At 42.1% G+C, this 21,640-nt stretch overlaps 2 long non-coding RNA genes across 2 annotated transcripts; both read right to left on the bottom strand.

The window, feature by feature from the left end:
• Positions 1-1,582: 1,582 nt before the first annotated feature.
• On the bottom strand, positions 1,583-9,684 carry LOC136155310 (uncharacterized). Its single transcript, XR_010660771.1, has 2 exons — positions 9,383-9,684; positions 1,583-2,929 (listed from the first exon to the last, which is right to left on the bottom strand). It is a non-coding gene; the product is annotated as an uncharacterized lncRNA (long non-coding RNA).
• Positions 9,685-15,470: 5,786 nt separating this feature from the next.
• LOC136155313 (uncharacterized) lies at positions 15,471-18,602 on the bottom strand. The gene is made up of 3 exons (XR_010660774.1): positions 18,504-18,602; positions 17,148-17,201; positions 15,471-16,066 (listed from the first exon to the last, which is right to left on the bottom strand). It is a non-coding gene; the product is annotated as an uncharacterized lncRNA (long non-coding RNA).
• Between the last annotated feature and the right edge of the window lie 3,038 nt (positions 18,603-21,640).

The following is a 21,640-nucleotide window of genomic DNA, read 5'->3' as shown; positions in this document are numbered from 1 at the left end:
CAATAACCACCTATAGAATAATTTTCTTATGTTTTCTAATAGGACTCCTTTACCCCTTAAAAGGGCTCTATGTCTATTAGGGCTTTTATAGAATCAGGTTCTTCATGCTATTTTATGATTAGGATATTATAAGCAATCATGCATATTAGTACCAAGCGCATAAATGCATTTGGCTAACAAAACTACCAGCAGAGGTGTTTGAATTAAAACACTCCTTTCACCCTGAATAATCTCATAAAAAACTACCACCTGGGAAACTTATTGATTAAAGTTCTAAATTGATTCTTATTTGGGAAGAGATTGGGGAAGGCCTTCCTGTCTGTGTCAGAGAAATTAGGGAGTAGTTCATTGAGGCAGGCATCAGAAAGACAGATATCATCTTTAAGGTTAGAGCCGGGGGCAGCTTTTCAAAATTCCTGAAAACCTGATCTGCCTTGCCTGTCAGGCTTTCTCCTCGTGACCTTGTCATGGGTGGGATCTCGTGAGCTAGCCTTTTCAAAATCCCCTGAAAACCTGATTCGTCTTGCCCGTCAGGTTTTCTCCCTTACGGCCTTGTTAGGGGTAGGGTTTCGTGAGCTGACTTTTTCGAAACCCCTGAAAACCTGATTCGCCTTGCCTGTCAGGTTATCTCCCTTACGGCCTTGTTAGGGGTAGGGTTTCGTGAACTGACTTTTTCGAAACCCCTGAAAACCTGATTCGCCTTGCCCATCAGGTTTTCTCCCCTATGGCCTTTTTAGGGGTAGGGTCTCATGTGTTGGCTCCCGGCATCTCGCCCTTTTTTTACTTTTTAAGACAGCCAGATGGATCTGAGTCGCAAGCTTTTGAGTGCTCTGCCGGAGAGTTCTGACGATGCAAGGAAGGATTATAATGAATAGTAAAACTAGTGCTGCTACAGCTGCATAACTGAAAATAGTTGATAGGATATTTTTTTCAGTAATAAAGTTAGAAAAGTTGTGAAAAATATCGTTAGCAGCTCCTGTAGTAATAAAGTCCAGGCGGGAATGTTCTAATGTTTTTATCTGACCGTGAAGCTCTCCAAGATCTAAAGTAATGCTGGAGCTATTCCATATACCCGAAATATGATTTTTAATCTTTTCTCCATTGTAATCCATATCATTTACTTTTGGGGGGCATTACACAGATCTACCGATAATCAGCGTGACAGGATAACGCTAACTTTACCCTTAAAGCCTGTAACTCAGTTCCAATATGCATGACTGCTTCTTCCAGGGCATCTATTTTTACTTCTAATTTCCTATCTATAATCTCTTGCATAGCTAGAGTTAAGGAAACATTTTTTGAAATATCATTGACATATTGAGTGGTATGTACTTGTTGAGTCAAGGATATCGCTGCCACAGTGACAGAGGTAATTGCTGTTATCAAAGCTGAAATCCCTAGAATAAGTAGTCCTACAAACCATTGGGAACACATTAAATCTTGTAGGTGTTGCAGAACGGCTAAACCACAATTGTCATACCAATAGGCGTTCACTCTGACAGGCACCATAAGATAAGGTGGACGTTGCAGTACCACAAAAGAACAAATATTACATTGAGGGGTTAAACAGGATGAAAGCATGCATTGTTCACAGTAGACTATATTTGGTCCACCTGAATGATTCATTTGTATATGAAGTCTTTTTGAATCATTAGTAAACAAAAAAACCTAAGGGGAGGGTAAACAAGCCAGCACAGAATAGGTGGAATTGTTTTCTGGTCGAGTTAAAGTAACAATGGAGGTGGCAGCAAGGGCTCTCCAAATTTCTGGCTGTCAAAAAGTTTTACCCTTAGTTGTATAGGACAACATGGGGGGAACAAATTGATTATAATGCCATCTGCTGGGCACCAATGGCCAAGGGAGGGAATCATTATTTTAATTGCTAAGCCTACTGACAGCTCCTAGATTCTGACTTGGATTTGGATTGCTCCAGTCTTGTACCGAATAGTTTCCACCTCCCGGTATTCTATAATCTATGTTTGAATTATAAGTACAAGATTTCCATACTGGGTATCCCAGGCGGTTGTCTATAGTTTTCCATATGACATCTGACGGAGCAACATCAATACAATTTGGATATTTTGGTGGAGCATTAAGGAACAAAGATTTATAGGGGTCAAGGACCCCAGGCATATGAGCCTGTAATATCCAAACCAGCCGATCTCCTGTATTGTCTGAAAATTTTGATGCTGGAGAATCTGTCAGAATTGTTTTGGAGGCTCCAACACGTCCCTCCTTAGAGGGAGTGATGAGATCACTTGTATGACTATGGGGGAAGTTAAAGCAAAGGGGAAGGTCATCTGTTAATCCCCTAAAAGTATAGTTAAAATTGATGGGATAATGATCTTTATCATAAGAACTATAGGATCCTCCCAAGAGATGAGGCTGGTCTGTGTTGACCCGTATAGGGTCGCTGTTCCAAGTAACTACTTGGAAGGTCAGGGGACCAGGGAAATATGCCCAGTATTTTTCTGAAGTAGAGGAGGTAGCACTTGCCTGAGAAGACAGTAAAGCAAGCATAGCAATAAAAACCCTTTCAGGAGAGGCTGAAGATCCCTGCAGGGAAGCTATTCCCTGTGCTTGATGACAGAGTGACTTAATTTGTCCCCATGTGGGTATGGAGGCTTGTTGAGTTGTCCGCGCAGGACGTCCTGGTGGTCTTCTGCGACGTGAAGGAGTAGGAGGTTGGGCGCCATCTTTCATGCAAAGCCATGACATCTGTTTAGTGGGTGGATCCGCCGTTGGTTCCTCCGGGATCTCTGTTGCCGGTCATTTCCAAGTCTGCTGGACTTCCCGGGTGAGTGACCGAGGCGAGGGCAGAGGAGTGCTCTTCCTCTTTTGTGGCTGAGGCTGCGAGGGAACCGGAGGTCTGGGGGACTTCGACATGGCAAATCAGTCTGTCTGGGATCTAAATTGGCGAGTCAGCACCCTGTGGGAAAATACAAGCATACCCTCGCCCACTGGTTAGCAAGGGATCAGGTCCCTTCCATAGTCCGGAAAGGAGGTCTTTCCACTTTACTAAAGGTTTCATATCTTTTTGTTCTGGGTTCCAGTGACGGAACATAGCTGTTAAACCGGCTTGATCAGCGTTAAGGTTATTGAGCACAAAGAGGGCGTGCTGCAAAACGTGGTGTGGAGAACTGTATTTGAACTGCCCTTCTTGTAATTTAGAAATTTGTGTTTTAAGTGTCTGATGTGCCCTTTCTACAATTGCTTGTCCCTGGGGATTGTAAGGAATTCCTGTAGAGTGGGATATACCGAATTGGGCACAGAAATTTTTAAAGGACTTAGATGTATAAACTGGAGCATTGTCTGTCTTAATTGATTTTGGCATTCCTAAATAGGAAAAACAGGCAAAAAGATGTTGAACTACATCTTTATAGGCTTCTCCCATTCTGGCAGTAGCCACAATGACATGGGAGAAGGTATCTACAGTAACATACACAAAGGATAGTTTTCCAAAAGAAGGAACATGTGTTACATCCATCTGCCAAAGCACATTAGGTAGTAAGCCACGGGGATTTACCCCAAAAAGCAAAGCGGGAACTGAAGTAGGGCAAAGTTGACATGTTCTAACAATCTCGAGTGCAGATTCCCTAGGAATGTGGAACTGGTATTGAAGGGCAGTTGCATTTTGATGATGCATAGCATGTGAGGCTTTAGCATCTTCAAAATCACTGGCCACTATGGTTCGGGTTAGCAAATCTGCCTCTTGGTTAAACGTATGGAGGGGTCCAGGTAAATTAGAATGAGCTCTTATATGTCCAACATAGAATTGTTTTGACCTTTTCCAAATTTGCTGTTGAAGGGTAGATAACAATATAAAAATTGTGGTTTTATTTTCCGGTAAAACAGCCGTTTCAATTTGAGGGAACAACCTAACTACATACTGTGAGTCAGAAAATAAATTAAAAGCCTGGTCTAAAAACTCTTTGAACACCTCTATCACGGCTGTTAATTCTGCTTTCTGGGCTGATGTTTCCCCAGTATTTAAAACCCTTTTTGAAGTCTGGGTGACAATAGCAGCCTTTCCATTAGAAGACCCATCTGTAAACACCAACATTGCCCCCTCGATAGGGGAAACTTGACACCTTTCTTGAAATATCACCGGATGTCGTGAGAGGAAATTTAATAAAGGACTAGCAAGTAAATGGTGTAAAATTTGTCCTGGATAATTACCAATGACAATCGGCCAGTCTTCATTTAATGATAGAAGGGCATTTAGTTGCTCTTTATTATAAGGCACTATGATTTCAGATGGTTCTTTTCCAAACATTTCAATGCTTCTATGTCTCCCTTTAATTATTAAAGTAGCCACTAGTCCTGGATAACAGGCCACAACCTTTTTGGCCGTGACAGGTAAATGCAACCATTCTAGGGGACCCTCTTGCCAAAGCACCCCTGTAGGGGCCACAGCTGTGGGCAACACTATAAATTGCCATGCCATACTATAATCAAGTCTCTTAATATAATTTTTATCTAAAGCTTCTTCTACCTTCATTAAGGCTTCCCTGGCTGCAGGTGTCAGCATTCTAGCAGAGGTGGGGTCTGGATCCCCTTGAAGAATGTCAAAGAAAGGCTTAAGATCAGAAGTAGTCAACTTTAAAAAGGGCCGAATCCAATTTATATCCCCTAACAACTTTTGATAATCATCTAAAGTAACCAAATTATCTTTTCTAAGCTGCAAAGGTACATGAGTAACTGTTTCATTATTTAGGATTCTTCTCACATATGTTATAGGCATATTCACTTGGATTTTTTCAGGGGCCACTTTTAGGCCCCAGCGATTCAAAGTCTCTTGCAATTTAATCAAAACTTACTGTAAATAAACCCTATCCGGGTGTGCTAGCAATATATCATCCATATAGTGGACTAGATAGACATCCCGATGTTTCTCCCTGATACCTTGTAGGGCAGCGTCCACAAACTTTTGACACAATGTGGGACTATTTTTCATACCCTGGGGAAGAACCTTCCATTGAAATCTCTGATGAGGTTGTCTAAAATTTTCTGAGGGAAGACTAAAGGCAAATCTCTTTTTATCTTGAGGGTCTAAGGGAATAGTAAAGAAGCAATCTTGAAGATCAATCACTATAACATTGTAGCCTTGGGGAACAGCCACAGGGGAGGGAAGGCCAGGCTGTAAGGCTCCCATATCTTACATAGTGGCATTTATTGCTCTTAGATCTTGCAAGAGTCTCCATTTCCCCGATTTTTTTTTTATTACAAAAACTGGCATGTTCCATGGACTATTTGAAGACTCTATATGTCCAGCCTTTAATTGTTCTCTCACTAACTGTCGTGCTGCTGAAAGTTTTTCTGAATTTAAGGGCCATTGTTCCACCCACACCGGATCAGGAGATTTCCAGACTATGGGGTCAGCAGCGAGAACAATGGCCTCTCTTATAAATTTGGATATCTTAAGCCTTGTCTCTCTCTTCTTATTTTTGGGACAACTGGCTCAATTTGTCTCTCTTGATCTTTACTCAGACCCATAAAAGGATTATAACTTATCTGCGACATCTGTGCAGCCACCTCTTCATCTGGGCAATACAGCAAAACTCCCATCTGAGCAAAAATATCTCTCCCAATGAAGGAATTACATAAGGTTGAAAATGTCCCTGGCAGTCTTTACCGACATACCAAAGTAAAATTTGTGAGCTCTTTGTCACTGAAGGTGCTCTACCAATGCCAACCAACTCATTAGCTGTGGTTTGAGTTGGCCAAGCACTGGGCCAGTCACTGCCCGCAATACAGGAAACGTCTGCTCCCGTGTCTAGCAGGCCAGTCACCTTTTTACCATTAACTAGAATTGTCTTCATAGGTCTTTTTTGAGTAACTTGTGTAACCCAAAAGGCATAATCACTTGAATTAGACCCCCTGTCCCAACACTTGGCAGCTGAAGCTGCTTTTCTTGTGTCAGCATGACAAGGTAGCATCAGCAACTGAGCTATTTTCTGTCCTTTATAGATTTGAATAGTCTTAGTGGGGGGAGACACCATTATTTGAATTTCACCAGTATAGTCTGAGTCTATGACTTCTGGAATCACTGTGATCCCATGTAAGGATGTGGGGCTCCTGCCTATTAATAGTCCCATCGTTTCTCTAGGCAAAGGGCCATGAACACCAGTGGGAACTTTCACAGCGGTGGAGTCAGGTGTTAGTATTGTTGTGACGGTGGAACAGAGGTCCAGTCCTGCACTGCTTGGGGTTGCTCTGATGAGTTCTGTGACGGGACGAAGGGTATGAATGGGTTTAATGTCGTTGCCCCAATATTCAAGCTTGAAAAGGTTTAGAAGTGTAAGCAGGGGTGTTGTCAGTTTTAAGACATTAAGATAGCACAAGTCTAACAGTGAGGGGTTATTTTTGGTAGAAGCAGAATGAGCTTTTATATGTACCATAATCTTAAATAACACTTATTTATTGAAAGATTCATTCTAAGAAAACTTTTTTCTCTTAACATAGAGAGTAGACTAAATTCCAGTCTGTTACCAATTTACTGGATAGCAAACAAACAAATTGTTTTAGTTAATCTTAGAAAAGTCTTTTTATAAATCTTGAAGAACTAGCAGTATTTTTTTAAAAGGCATGAGAGTGAAACCATACAAGGCATGTTTAAAATCTAATTAAATTGTAGCCTGGTCATTGCTGTGACTTCTAACACTTTAACGTGATAGCTAAAATTATAACTGACAATATTTTACCAGGACATATCAGATTTTCATGAATTTCACATAATTTCTAGGATATCTATATAAGTAACATCAACCATACAATATAACCTGAAGATTTATCACTCCTCCAACAGTAATTCCCATGCAATTTAACAGGTCAAATGAACTCAGGTAGTTTAATAGCTCTTTGGGATGTCTCAGGGGCCCTCTGAAGCATCCCAAAGTCAGCTAGAAGTCAAGTTATTTAGGCAGTTTTGTCAATAAATATCAAAAGGGTTTATAGTACTCTGTCAGGTAGAATCATATAGATCACTGTGAAATAATATATTTACTTAGCCAAAGTAAAAAAGATTTTAAAGGTAAACATAGAACAGACCACTTTAGAGGTAAAGAAACTTAAAATCCATTATCAAAGGCAGTTCAACGTCTCAAGAAAACTTGTATTTATGCACAAAACTCTTCCCTTGGAGTGTACTTTCCATCAAGCCTTCTTAACACTTTTTGTACCCATTACTTTGTTCTCCCATCCTGAAACAGCCACCTGTAAGTCAGACTTACTTTCTTTTCCCTTCGTAAAATGTAACTATTTTTTATACCTTTTTTACTGAACACACACATCCTACTTTCTTTAAGCAACCAAGAATTTACCTTTATATTAGCACTCTATAGATTGGTGAACATAAATACCAGTGATAATTTCTAAAAAATTTCTAATGAACATCTCAGGATGGCATCAAACATTATTTATTAATAGTCTAAAATCTTTAGTTTCTCTGTAAGTTAATATTCAGTAATGAATGTTTCAGAATCTTATTTTATTTGGAAATGACCAAGCTATTTAATAAACTTCTGCTATTAGTTTAGCACAACTTTAGAAATTTAGGTTACCAAAACCTAGAGAAACTGTTTTAGACAGATATTTTTAATCTTAATAAAGTTTAAAAGCTCATATCTCACTTACCTTCTTTTTTTTTAAGTTTCTTACTTGAGGTACTTTCCTTGCTGACAAACTTGTAACAGATATTACAGTATAACAACATTTAACTTATAATAAACCTAGGCATAATGAAAATATTTTACTAGATGTTAATTACTCTAAGACATGTCTATATTAGATAGGTCAACAAACAAACATTAATATCAGGTATTTAATATTGAATATTTTTTAGTTTACCTGAACCTGGAATTTATTGTTTAATTTAGAATTATTTGATTTGTAAGCACTTACCTTTTTTTTTAAGCCAATTAAATAGAGCTCTTTTACAAATTAACCTAAAAAATACTACCCAAAGACAAAGATATACCAAGACATATTTAGACAGACACAGTGCGAGATCTAGCTTCATATTTTAAGTTTGGTGATGAATTAGATATTATAATATAAAATTTACTAGTTTATAAAAAAGTTGAAATAAATAAAAATTTTTAAAGGCTTTTCCCCTTTTTCTCTCAGTCTCAGGAGTTAGAGATGGTCTAGATAAGTGTTCCCTGGTCTCAAGGCACAGGGAAAGAAAATCAAGTTCTAACAAAAAGCAAAATAGCCATCATAAATCACAACACAGAACACAGAGTTAAAACACACACATATAAACCTGGCAGTCCTCATCAGACACTCCCTTAAATACAAGAATACAGTCTCTCAGAAAACCTTCTAGATAGACACAGAACTTCAGATGTCTTCAAAGATTTTAAGGAGGAAAGGAGAAGGAGGAGGAGGCGGAAAAGGGGGGGGGGGGCAAAAAGGGTGGCCTTACAGACGTCTCCTGCCACCTGCAGGTACCCAGGCATCCAGAGAAGGGAGGACTGGAACTCGGCCCTACCGGAATTCGAGTTCTCTGCCAAGAGGAGGTGATCAGTCTCCAATCCTCAGCTCAAGCTGAGGCCCTTCGACCAAATTACTGGGGGATTAGAAAAACGGGAGGGATAGGAAGGGCTAAGGAGAGGACAGAGAGAGGGAAGGGGAAAGAGGTCAATAAAGTCTCTTGTTCCTTACTAGTCGGGGCACTCTGGCCAGTTGTCTGTGTCAGGAGGAGACCAGGGACAAAAGGGCCCCAGTTGCGGCCGCTGGGTCTGGTCCATTGGCAGGCAAGCTGGCCTCTGAGTACCCTGAGTGGTCAGGATGTCAGTCTCAGGGAAGAAGAGTTCCCACCAGTTGCAGGAAGGGGACCCCTTCTAGGGCCCGTAACTGAGCTCTTATAAATGAATTGTCGGAGGAGACACATGTGCTGAGAAAGCAAGAGATCTCATTGGAAAGAGCACCGGGGTGGAGGGCAGGAGGGTAAGGGAACCCAGGAGAACTGCTGTCTTCTGGAAAACAAGGACATTGCTCTTGGACAAAGGGGGAAAAGGACTGAACACTGGTCTTTTTAACTTTAATTCCTCTGTAGTTAAGAAGTTGCATTATGATTCCAATAAAAAGTTGTCTTTCTTTTAACTCACTGTTACCCATTTTTGTTGCTAATTAGAAGAAGAAAAAAAGAGAAAAAAGGAAGAGGCTTAATTTAGAGAAGAAGGAAACTGAAACGTACCCACTTTTCTTACCCTACCTTTCTTATGTAGGGGGGCCTGTAGCGCCCTAGTAGGGTTTTAAAGAAGAAACCTAAAGCCTACCCACTTTCCTCACCCTACCTATCTTATGCAGGGGGCCCTGCAGCACCCTAGTGGGGTCCTAGCCGTCCTGAAAACTGAACAATGGGGGGGGGGCTTACCTTCGGGTTCCCTGTTCGTGGTGCCACTTGCCGGGATCCAGCCTCGACATGATCCAGTGGGTACCCTCAGGATGAACGGCGTCGGCGAGAGAGAGAGAGAGACGTGAGACTAGCCTTGATAGGCCCAAGTCTGTGTTTTACTTTCTGACAACCGGTTTTATACCCTTTCACAGAATGTTTTTAAGGTACAAGATGTTTACTCATGATTTCACAGGATTAGCATTACATCATTTTGAATTTTAGGAAAAGCAGGATTTTTTTGCTTTCTAATGCTATAGAAATTTTTAGCACATGATCTTCTGGCCTTGAGGCTATTAACATTTTATGCAGGTCAAGTGATTGTAAACCTATTTTCCGTTTTTATGGTGACCTTAACTGAAAGGTAACAGGGTCATAGGGAAACAGTACAGAGTAGAATTATATTCTTGTTAATACAAAAATTAATCTTACTGCAAAAGTTGTCAGTTGCGTTTATCTAAGAAGTTTACCCCATACAGACTCTGCGGCTTCAGTGAGGCAGCTTCTGCCTAGTATTCCTGGCTAACAATTAACAACTGTCTCATTGTTACCACACTAGGGCTAAGTTCTTATTTGTCTAGATCTTTAACTATATTAACAATGGTTTTTATAACACAACCTTAGCACATTAAAGGCAAAAATACAGCAAGCAAAACACAGCAAGCAAATCACAACCCAATAACCACCTATAGAATAATTTTCTTATGTTTTCTAATAGGACTCCTTTACCCCTTAAAAGGGCTCTATGTCTATTAGGGCTTTTATAGAATCAGGTTCTTCATGCTATTTTATGATTAGGATATTATAAGCAATCATGCATATTAGTACCAAGCGCATAAATGCATTTGGCTAACAAAACTACCAGCAGAGGTGTTTGAATTAAAACACTCCTTTCACCCTGAATAATCTCATAAAAAACTACCACCTGGGAAACTTATTGATTAAAGTTCTAAATTGATTCTTATTTGGGAAGAGATTGGGGAAGGCCTTCCTGTCTGTGTCAGAGAAATTAGGGAGTAGTCCATTGAGGCAGGCATCAGAAAGACAGATATCATCTTTAAGGTTAGAGCCGGGGGCAGCTTTTCAAAATTCCTGAAAACCTGATCTGCCTTGCCTGTCAGGCTTTCTCCTCGTGACCTTGTCATGGGTGGGATCTTGTGAACTAGCCTTTTCGAAAACCCCTGAAAACCTGATTCGTCTTGCCCGTCAGGTTTTCTCCCTCATGGCCTTGTTAGGGGTAGGGTTTCGTGAGCTGACTTTTTCGAAACCCCTGAAAACCTGATTCGCCTTGCCTGTCAGGATTTCTCCCCTATGGCCTTTTTAGGGGTAGGGTCTCATGTGTTGGCTCCCGGCAACAGGCGGTGCTGCTGGGCTTGCCCAGGAGCTGCCTGACAGACTCTGGCTCACCCGAGCTCTCTGACGGTGCAGGGGGCAGGAACAGACGTGTGCATGTGGTTCTGCCTTGGCCTGGGAGTGTGGAGCCCCTCGCTGGCCCCCAGGCTCAGGGGCAAGGACCCTGAGAGAGGACCACCCTGAGGCGTTTTTTCTTAATAGAAAAATACTGCAAAAATTGTTTAAAGTATCTAGAAATATAGGCAGGGCCAGTGTCTGTTTTAACAGAACTAGGAGTTTATGGTGGAGGTTTCTGTATCTAGGAATACAAAAACTCAATATTTAGAATCAGAGACTATATTAATGGGGTAAGGATATAGGCAAATAACTTGAATAAGAGCATATAATTTATTTCATTGAGCAGAATGAAATTTAGTGTAAAAGACTTGTATTTTTCAACAGACCAGAAAGAAGCTTCGGCGTTTTTTAGTCCCATTTATATAAAAAAACCTCAGCTTGTGGTATAGGCTGTGAGTTGATAATGCGAGAAATAATAAATCTAGTGTTTTTGAAGAAATTTCACAGCTTACCAGAAGGATAATGATATGAAATTTTTCTACAGTATTTTAGAAAAGTTATTTGGAAACCAGTATATGTTGGTAATGTGTTCTCAAATCGAGACTTATTCGTAATAAGGTTTTATTAAAGTATAAAGGAGATAGAGAAAGCCTCTGACATAGGCATCAGAAGGGGGCGGAAAGAGTGTCCCCCTGCTAGTCTTTGGCCAGATGTCATATAACTACCAGCAGTCTGTTAATTAGAGAAAGGAAATGTCTCAAAACTGAAGAGAATAGCACCAGGCCCCTCACCTACAACATGTACTCTGCGAAAACCTAAGCACCGGGTGAGTTGTCTCCGGCCACAAAATGATTGACATGAATCTTGAAGAAAGGCAGGTTTTCTAGCAAATACACTTTCATTCACATAACTTAAGAGAACATTTGCATGAGTAAACATACCAGTTTGTCAAGTCTGAATATGAGTCTTAGGCAGAACCAACTTGAAGACAGAGTCTGGGGTAAATGTATAGCACATTAACACAGTATTTTAAGAGAAACCTCTTTGCAAATTCATATAGAGAAGAAGAAAAATTATACATACATATATATATATATATATATATACACTTACTACAACTGACTTCCAGTTAGCTGTGGTAGAACAGGAAAAAGAATATCCAACTCTGTATTCTTAACATTATGAAAATATTATTCGTTTTATTGTTTACAGTCATCCAATTCTAACTTTCTGAAGTAAGCATTCAGAAAAATCAAAAAACTGTCTAACTACTAGGCGGTCTCCCATCCAAGTACTAACCAGGCCCGAACCTGCTCAGCTTCCCAGATCAGAGGAGACAGGGCACGTTCAGGGTGGTATGTCCTTAGACCGAGGCAGCTGCCAGGCGCCCTAAGAGCCCTGCATTGCACCTCCCTTTTTGTTCTGACCTGCTGGTCGGGCCTTGAACCGCAGCTCTCCACGGGGGGCGCGCGCTGCACTTGAGCCAGGCGCACGACCCGTGACTGGACTCCGGCCGGCCAGGCCCTGCAGCTCGGAGAGCAGCCGACGCCGCCCCAGCCCCGCACACCGCCACCCCCAGCCAGCACCCGCCTGGCCCGGCCCGGGGCGCTTCTGGGAACCTGAGCGGCCTTGCGAGCCTGCGGGAGCTGGGTGGGGCAGCGAGCGGCGCCGCACCGCTCCCCCCCCACCGCCCCCCACCATCCCGTTTGCTACTCAGGGTTCACGTGGCTCCGGAGGTGTGTCGCTTTGGCCCGGGGCCGCGGTCCTCGGAGCCTCCTGCGGGACACCTTTTCGGGATGGGTAGAAGCATTTCCCACTACAGACAAAAGAGCCCACACAGTGGCCCAAATCCTCCTCACAGAAATTATCCCCAGGTTTGGCCTGCCTTCATCCCTACAGTCTGATAATGGCCCAGAATTTACATCCAAGGGCACCCAACAACTTCCTCAATTCTTACAGACACCCTGGAAATTTCACATTCCATACCCTCCCCGGTCCTCAGGAAAGGTAGAAAGGGTGAGTAGAACAATCAAAAAAACCCTTACCAAACTAACCCTCGAGGTACATCTGAATTGGAGTAAACTTTTACCAATTGTTTTCCTCAGAATACAGGCTTTGCCCAGAAAGCCCCTGGGGCTGAGCCCCTTTGAGGTGATGTATGGAAGGCCCATGCTCCCTCCTGGACTCCCCCCTGAGCCTCCTCCCATACCAAGCTTCCTACACTCCCCCCTCTGCTGACGCAACTCCGCAATGCCCTCTGGAAATACATCAGTCACAATCTGCCTGCCCCTGACCCCCAAGCCTCCCTGCCCCCTTTACAAATTGGGGACATGGTCTATCTGTCTGATCATCCCCAGGGTGACCTAACCCCACAGTGGCAGGGACCATTCAAAGTCATCCTCCTTGCCCCAACTGCAGCTAAACTCAAAAAGGTCGCCTCCTGGGTACACCTCTCTCGTCTAAAATGGGTCACCTCCAATCCTGCGCTGCCCTCCTTAAATGACACCTATCAGGTCTCCCGCACAGCACCCACCTCCTTAAAATTCACCCAGCGACAACCCCTGCCAACTATCGGAGAGGACACTGAATGACCTGGACTCTCTTCAACCTACAACTGCTCCTGACCCAACTACTACAAGACCTCTGGATCAGCGCCCCAACAGGAACTTCCTTCAAAGACCTGACTGCACTGGTGTCTCAACTGTGGCTCCAGGGAACCTTCTACAACCTGACTCCAGACGAAATTGATTTCTTTACTCTCATTCTCTACATCATTCTACATCCTAATGAGCACTGTTCCTCCTCAGATTCAAATCACCACCAACTTGGGGCCTTCTGCCCCTCACCCTGACTGACCTCTCCCTGTCTCTCTAACTATAGCTGCACTCCTAATCTTAATCCTTGCTGTAGGCCTAGTAACTGTCTCCCCTCAGGACTGGCCACCTATTCTTCATCTTTCCGTGGGTATCGCCTACATTGCTAGCTGGGTTCTACTCCTAGGGTGCTATTTCCTCTGTACTGTCTAACTAACAGCCCCATGACTCCCCTGCTCCTTATCCTTGCTGCACTCCCCAGCCTCCTGGCTACTCCCTGCCCCTGCTCAGACATTTATTCCTACGTACATTCCTCATGTTACAATACAGCTCCAAAACCATGCACCATGACATGAACCTCAGGGGCGGGAAGTCCAAATCCCTACTCACTGTCAAAGTACAAAAGAGAGGGAGTTTCATGAGTACCTGCCATAAGCCAAATGGAAGAAACATATGTTTCTATCCCATTACCCACTGGGGGTACTCAGACGGGGGTGGGGTACTAGATCAAAATCGGGAAAAGAAACAAGAACAAGTTACAAAGAACATAATTTCCCGGTTACAGTTGACCCCTGAGCCTTACAAACACCTAGACCTCCTTTCCCAATTACGGCCTCTCCTAAAACCTACCTCTGGCAACCAACACCTTCCCCGCCTTCTCAACTCTTCCTTTCAATTCTTCCAGTACACACCACACACATCCCAGTGTTGGATATGCATGTCACTGTCTCCCTCACCACACAGAGCCATTCCCTTACCCTCAACCTGGCTGTCACAGGGCAACTGTACTTCCCCTTCCCAACAGAAAACTACACAACTCATTGGGCCAGTCTCTGACAATGTCCTTACTCTCAGCCTCTTCAAACCTAACCTGTATTGACTACTCTAGTCCCAACTGCACTGGTCTTACAAACTCCACTCCCTCCTTCTGTTCCACTTGGGTTCTCTGGAACAGCACAAATAATTGCACCAATCCAGGAATCTTCATTCTCTGTGGGACCTATGCATATTCATGCCTCCCCTTAGACCCCCCTGGACCCTGCATCTTGGTCTTCCTGACCCCAGGCCTAACATTCCTCGAAGAGGGAGAGCTAGAACAAAGAGTTTACCCCCCAAGGGGAACTTTCCCACAGAAAAAGATGAGCTGTCATCGCCCCCCCCCCCCCCCCCCCCCCGCCTCCTGGTTGGGACTGGCATAGATAGCAGCAGCCCTAAGGCACCGGGATGGGAGGCATCTCGACCTCTGCCCATTTCTATTACAAGCTGTCCCAAGAACTTAATGAAGACATGGAGCAGGTAGTAGAGTCCTTCGTTTCAATCCCAAAACAAATTAACTCATTGGCTTCTGTGGCCCTACAAAATAGGCGAGCCCTGGACCTTCTCACTGCAGAAAAGGGAGGGACCTGCCTTTTCCTAGGAGAGGACTGCTGCTATTTTGCTAATGAAACGGGGATAGTCCAGGGTCGAGTCAGAGAACTTAGAGACAGAATTGAATGCCGCAGAAAGAGTTAGAAAACCTTTACATTCCCCAAAACCTGTTCCCACAGATCCTCCCTTGGCTGCTCCCTTTCTGGGGCCATTAGTATTTATCATTCTATTCCTCTTATCTGGACCCTGTCTCTTTAATCTCTTTCAAAGGTTTCTCCAAGAACGGATTCGGGCCATCTCTTGAGATCAGGTCAAGACTGTTTTCTTCTTCTCGAGAGCCTCACCTCAAGCTCAGAAAAAAGGAGACTGTGGGCCCTAGGACGATCCTCCATTCCAGACCCAAAACCGTCGCACCATCCGGCAGGAAGTAGCCAGAGAGATAAGGCGCCCTTCTCCCCCCCGCCCCCTTTTTTTTATGATTTCAGGGTCTGGAATGAAGGAGTCTTTTGGGCCTAGAAAAGAGAGCAACAGTCTCAAAGGCCCCTTGCTGAATCATCTAACTTTGGAGAAAACAAAGCATAATTTTAGTTCCATCCTGATGCTCCAGGCCAGTTGCATCTATCTGGGACTTATCACCCCCTGTCCGGAAACCTACCACCCCCTACACCCGCCCAGAAGACTTATCACCCTCTGCCCAACTATAGAGTGTCATCTCAACAAAAGAATACTTAAAATATCCCGCCTGATTGACGTTTCCCTTATTGCTTCCACAAACCTCCCTATAAGTATGAAGCCTCCCTGATCCCTCTCGGTGCTCAGCCTTGTCGTTAGGCCGACTGTCGCCCCTCCTTGCCTGAACAAAGGCAACCTACTTCTGTTGAGGTCGGCTCTCCTTTTCTGCCTGGCCGGAACTATGCCTTACAGATGTCACTGAGGGTGGTGCTTTCTGGAGATCTTTAGCGCAGCCATGGCCTGTATTGGAACGTCTTCCTCTTGGAGCTTTTGTTGTTTCCATTTTGAATGTCGGGGGCCCCCTTGGGTCGAATTTTCCGAGGAAAAAGTTTGTTGGATCCACCTGGGGAAATACAAGCATATCCTTTTCCCTGTAAGATTAGTTTCCCAGATTTCCATTGTTTCATTAACCCGTCTTGGTACCAAATGGGCAGGGGAAGAGACGTGTCCTTCAGTTCCTCGAAATGCCTTTCTGCCCTGGTTAAAATATTTCCCTGTGGCAGGTTTAAAAACTTTAAAACGAATAAAGCTGTATTAACAATAGTGATGGGTTGAGAAAATATCTTATGTTGGAATCTAGTAAAGTCTGCTCTGGATAAGGAAGACAGCAGTGTTCCTGTGTATTCCCCTTTCTTTAAGTTCTTTTTATTTGTAACTTTAGTGTGTGAGGTGCTCGTTCGACTATGTCTCGTGTCTGTGGATTATAAGGAACACTTATAATATGTTTAATAGAAAAAGATTGTAAAAATTGTTTAAAGTATCTAGAAATATAGGCAGGGCCAGTGTCTGTTTTAATAGAACTAGGAGTTTATGGTGGAGGTTTCTGTATCTAGTAAAACAAAAACTGAATATTTAGCACCAGAGACTCTATTAATCGGGTAAGGATATAAGCAAATAACTTGAACAAGAGCATATAATTTATTTTGTTGAGCAGAATGAAATTTAGTGTAAAAGACTTTGTATTTTTTAAGAGGCCAGAAAGAGAGAAGCTTTGGCATTTTTAGTCCCATAAGAATCACCTGGGCCACTTACTGGATTTCATTTTGTTATCTAGTGCCTAGCACAGTTTCTAGGACAGAGTTGGAAATTAATAAATGTGTACATTCCTGGTATTATAGTCTAAAACTTGCAACACTAATAGTTGCAAACTTAAATGACCCTAATGGTTGTAGAATTTTCTTGCATCTACAAAAGACAGTCCTAGCTGACTGGGCTTAGGAATTTTTCTTCATCTACTTGGGACTTCTTTCCTCCTATCCCTCACTGTCAGATCCCTTGTGCTACCTGACTGCATCTATCCACAGTCTACACACCTAGTTTCTTCTTTGGCTCCAACGCAAAGTCAGAGGCTAGGAGTGAGAAGGTAATCCCCTGTGGCTACATCCCCACAGTAACACCCCCATAGGCCCCATCCTGCTCCTCACCTGAAAGCCCCTGCCATAGCTCCTGGGATGAAATGCCCCGGGTAGCCTTCCTACCTGAAGAAGGAAGAGGAACAAATACTGAGTCTAGATTTCACTTGGAAATTCAGATGATTAATGTGGGTCAGTCCTAGTCTACAGTTCATTGGAACACAGGGACATTTAGAGAAAACATTTGTGGGAGCTTAAAACTGGATTAGTTTTCCTGTTTGTTCATTATTTTTCTCATTATTATGAGTGTTAAAAAAAACCAAAAAAACCACCCAAACTTGAAATTTCACCAATGCTGGATTGTATTGAGGAGGGGAGAACTCACAAGTGCATACTCAATTTCACAGGAACCTGGGGAGCAAGGGAAGAGAATCAAGTGGGCTAGGGCCTGTGGGGAGAAACGTGCAGCTGGGGGCCGGCGGAGACCAAGTACACACAGCCTCCCAAAATGACGGTCTCAAGGGGACAGCTCTCATTCTCAGCCGTTCAGGTTCTCTGCGTCTTAAGAAACTCACAACTTTGTCACTTTTAAGATAAATGATGAATGAAAATGGTAAGGGTGGCAGAGATGCAAAGCGGGGCCTGGAATGAAAGGTAACATAAAGAGCACAGAAAGCAAGGGCACAGCTACACCAAGATGGAGACTCAGTGCGTGCTTCTTGCTTGTGGCACGACTACAGCTATCCAGGTTCACATGAGATGGCTCAGCATGATGCAACTTACAAATACCACATGTGCAAAATGAACCTAGAAACCAAAGAGAAACCATCACATGAAAAATGGGGGCCACAGAGGCAGGTTCTGTAAGGTTCAGAGTATGTGAGAATACATACTGAGAGTAATCCTTCCAAAATTAATGGAATGCTTTCTAACATAAATTAGAGAATAATGCTTTTTCCATTATTGACGAGTTTCAGAGATACCAAACACACTGCTTATCATGAAAATCCAGTAAAGTACGGATGACCATGAAGATAAATGAGAATCTTAATAATAATTCCTTCCTGTGTCCATCAGAAGTGACTGAGTTCAAAAATAATTACAAAGCTCCACATCATCACATCTCAAAACGATTCAAATTACCCTCCCACCAACTGTCACCCAGAGTCTACCTTGACAATATTGGCAGGAGTGGCCCATTTATTTAATTATTTTCACCCATCTCTGGCTAAGATTTTAAAAACCCAAGTTAGGCTATAAAAGGGTAGCAGTTTCTGTCACTTAGGACATTGTCTTCTCTTGAAACCAGTCACTTGCTACAAGGAAGAAACAGATGGTAATAGAAGTTAGTGACCTTATATCCTAATTCAACAATGACAAAAAATCTTCAGGATTCTTCTATGGCATTAAGAAACATTTTTATCTTACCGAGTTCATTCATTGCATGTCTATGCTCTTCATCAAATGAAAGTTTCATTAGAACACACACAGCAGGACAGATCTGATGTTCAACAGGAGCTGGCACTGAAAAATAAAGTTGACATAAACCATAATGCTTTCTTTTCTCAAAGTAGTGATGTTTATTATACCTAAAAAATACTGAGTTTGCAGATATACTTCTCATGCATGGTAGCTTAGTGAATCAACAAGTATTTGCTGAAGAGATGAATAACTACTATACACATGGAAAGGAAAATACAGGTAAAGGGCTTTCCTTGGTTCTGTAAAAATGTTTACCCCTCACCAGCCTTTCACCAAGTCTGCTGGACTAACTCCCATGTAGGTTTATGCTATAATTCAACTAATAACTTAAAAATTATACTGGTTATTTGAAATAATAAAAACATTTTGGTATAAAACTATTTATTTATAATTTATATTTTCAAAGCTGAAAGGCACATGGCTGTATAGAAATGTATAGAGAAACCTAGTGCAACTCTAGTAGAGAAAGTTTATTATATAGACACCAGATAGTAAATAAAAATTTAAAGGAAAAGTGTCTAAGAAAATGTACTTACACATTTAGTGCTATACATAAAGTTTCAAAACTGTTACTTGAAATAAAAATTGAAACACCAAGTCTATTTTTCAGAAGTAATAGTATTTATTCTATTTAACTTGTCTGAGAACAGGTATTAAGAGCACACAATACAAGTCATTACATAATTGTGGACAGCCAAAGAAAACAATCCAGAAAGATAATGTTCTCCCAGTAAAGCAACTTATTAATTCTCCCTAGCCCTAGGACAAACAGAAAGGACATTTCTGCTATATTCTTACTGTTGAAAATTTTTTAATTTTAAATAAATTCACCTTTATACCTAACCCTAAGAGAAATCTACTAAATCTTTATAGATCAAGTTCTCATCATCAGTCTTTCTCCTGCTCCCCCAATCAAGATACTGACTCGATAGTCCTTTGCTGTGTGTATGTCTATGTGTGGGTTCTTACCAGGTGAAAGGAGGTCTTCCCTTATATACTTACTGCTTTTGGTTCTTCCTATAGGAATGAAGTAACTTATCTCCTCAAGGGTCCCAACTCCCATGATCCCTGCTCCTGGGGGAGAGGGTTTCTCCCTGAGAAAAGAGCTGGGTGGCTGATCACCCCAGCAGCTGGGGCCCCAAGGCCTGAAGACAGGCAGTGAAGTGGGAAGGACACTGGGCTGAGGGTCAGGGGGTCTGGCCTCTGGCCCTGGATCCCCCACCCACTACCTGTGAAGCCACAGGCAAGTCTTTTGGCCTCTCTGAACCTCAGTCTCTTCATCTGTAAAATGAAGATGATAATATCTTCTCTTCCTACTTCACAAGGCTGTTCTAAGGATCAAATAACAGATATAACACAGCTCTGCATCCACTGAGTAAAGCGATATGCAAATATAAGAGAATGGCTTGGTCACTCACAGCTGAAGGAACTTACGTAAAGTCACTTTCCTGAGCTTAATCTCAAGAGAAGGAGAACATAATCGCTCAAGTTCTTTCTAGATCAACTATGCTATGACTGTTTAAGTCTACTTTGATTTTCTGTTATTTTCTGGTTGTACTGTAGTGCACACAACATTTCCCTTTGCTAACTTTTTTTCCTAGGGAAATAGAGAAATTAAGCTTTAAACTATGTGAGCGGTGCAGGTGGCTAATATGAATTTCCCACTCTGATTCATAAAGACACCGTCCTAATTAAAAAACTTTTCATTTCAAAAACTTTTACATTTGCTTTGTCACATGCACCATATGGAACATACTTGGATTTTTGTCCTGGTCCATGCCTTGTTCATGGGCTTCTTGCCACTCCCAACAGGTTTCACAGTAAGCTCGTATCTGTTCCAAAAGATGAAGGACTCGGATTTCACGCCTGCCTCTCTTGTCATCAGGCTGTGAGTGAATGATGTTGTGGAGTGCTGCACTGGCCCTGGCCAGAGCCTCTTTACCGCCCCAGGAATTGCTCAACAACACAGAGTCTTTGTCATTGCCATGTAAAAGCTGGATGAGGAGAGGAAGACATCCAGACTGTCGCATGGATATACAGCTGTCTTGGGAGCTAGACATAGCTAGCAAAGTTCACGACATATCATCCTTATCATGAGTACCAAGCATTGACAACAATGAATACACCATTTCCACCTGTGGGCCAAATGAGTTTAGAAACAAAATTATGACTTTAATAGCCAGAAGCCAACACCAATGAAGTGATGAATGGGATATTAGCTGTAACTCAAACAAAAACAGAAACAAAAACAAAAATCTCTTTCCAGGATGAAGTAATGAGCGTTATTTCAAAATCCATATTGCTATAATCATTATCACCATCTTCTTTATGAGTAAATATTAGTAGTGGTAGTATATAGTCATAAGGAGACAGTAGGTTCTTGCATACCTAAACTGCTATTATCTGGATCAGTGGGTGAAAATCTGTTATCATAATGAAAGACAGTCAACTGATTTTTCTCTTTCTCACATCTCCCCCACCCACCACACACACACACACCTACCAACACATACAGAGCAAGAAATGTGGTTTATCTAAAATTCTTTACACAATTAAAAATTTTACTTTTTAAAATCTACAACCATAATCAGTAAAGAGAAAATGTTTTTTAGCAATTACTATTTACTAAATAAGTACTGGTTCTAAGCAATTGCTAACCGTCACCAGATTATAATATTGTTAAAATTATGATATCTCCCTTATACATGTAAAAGTATTTTGTCATAAAGGGATCATATAGGGATGATCCCTGATCATATAGAGATACAAAGTCAATATTCTTATTTAATTTTTTTTTAAGCAGCTGGTAAGCATCATTACTCCCTTCCTGTAAATTCCAAGAATTTACTCAGAAGCAGATCAGAAACAGGAAATAGCACCCAGTCATCCTGTCCTGTGATCAACCGCATTTTTTAAAAGCAAGAGCTACTGTGTGAAAGTTGAGGCTATTATAGAAATGCATCATATCTATAAATTAGTGGTTCCAAACCAGGGGCAACTTTAGCCACCTTGAGACTCTTCTGGTAATGTCCTACTATTTGCAAGTGAGCTGTGTGACACAAGCAAGTTACCAGAGTTCTCTG

This window comes from Muntiacus reevesi, unplaced genomic scaffold (assembly GCF_963930625.1).
Source record: "Muntiacus reevesi unplaced genomic scaffold, mMunRee1.1 SCAFFOLD_116, whole genome shotgun sequence".
Classification (NCBI taxonomy): Eukaryota; Metazoa; Chordata; class Mammalia; order Artiodactyla; family Cervidae; genus Muntiacus; species Muntiacus reevesi.
Note: the sequence above shows the minus strand (reverse complement) of the source record. Positions and strands in the feature narration are given on the sequence as shown.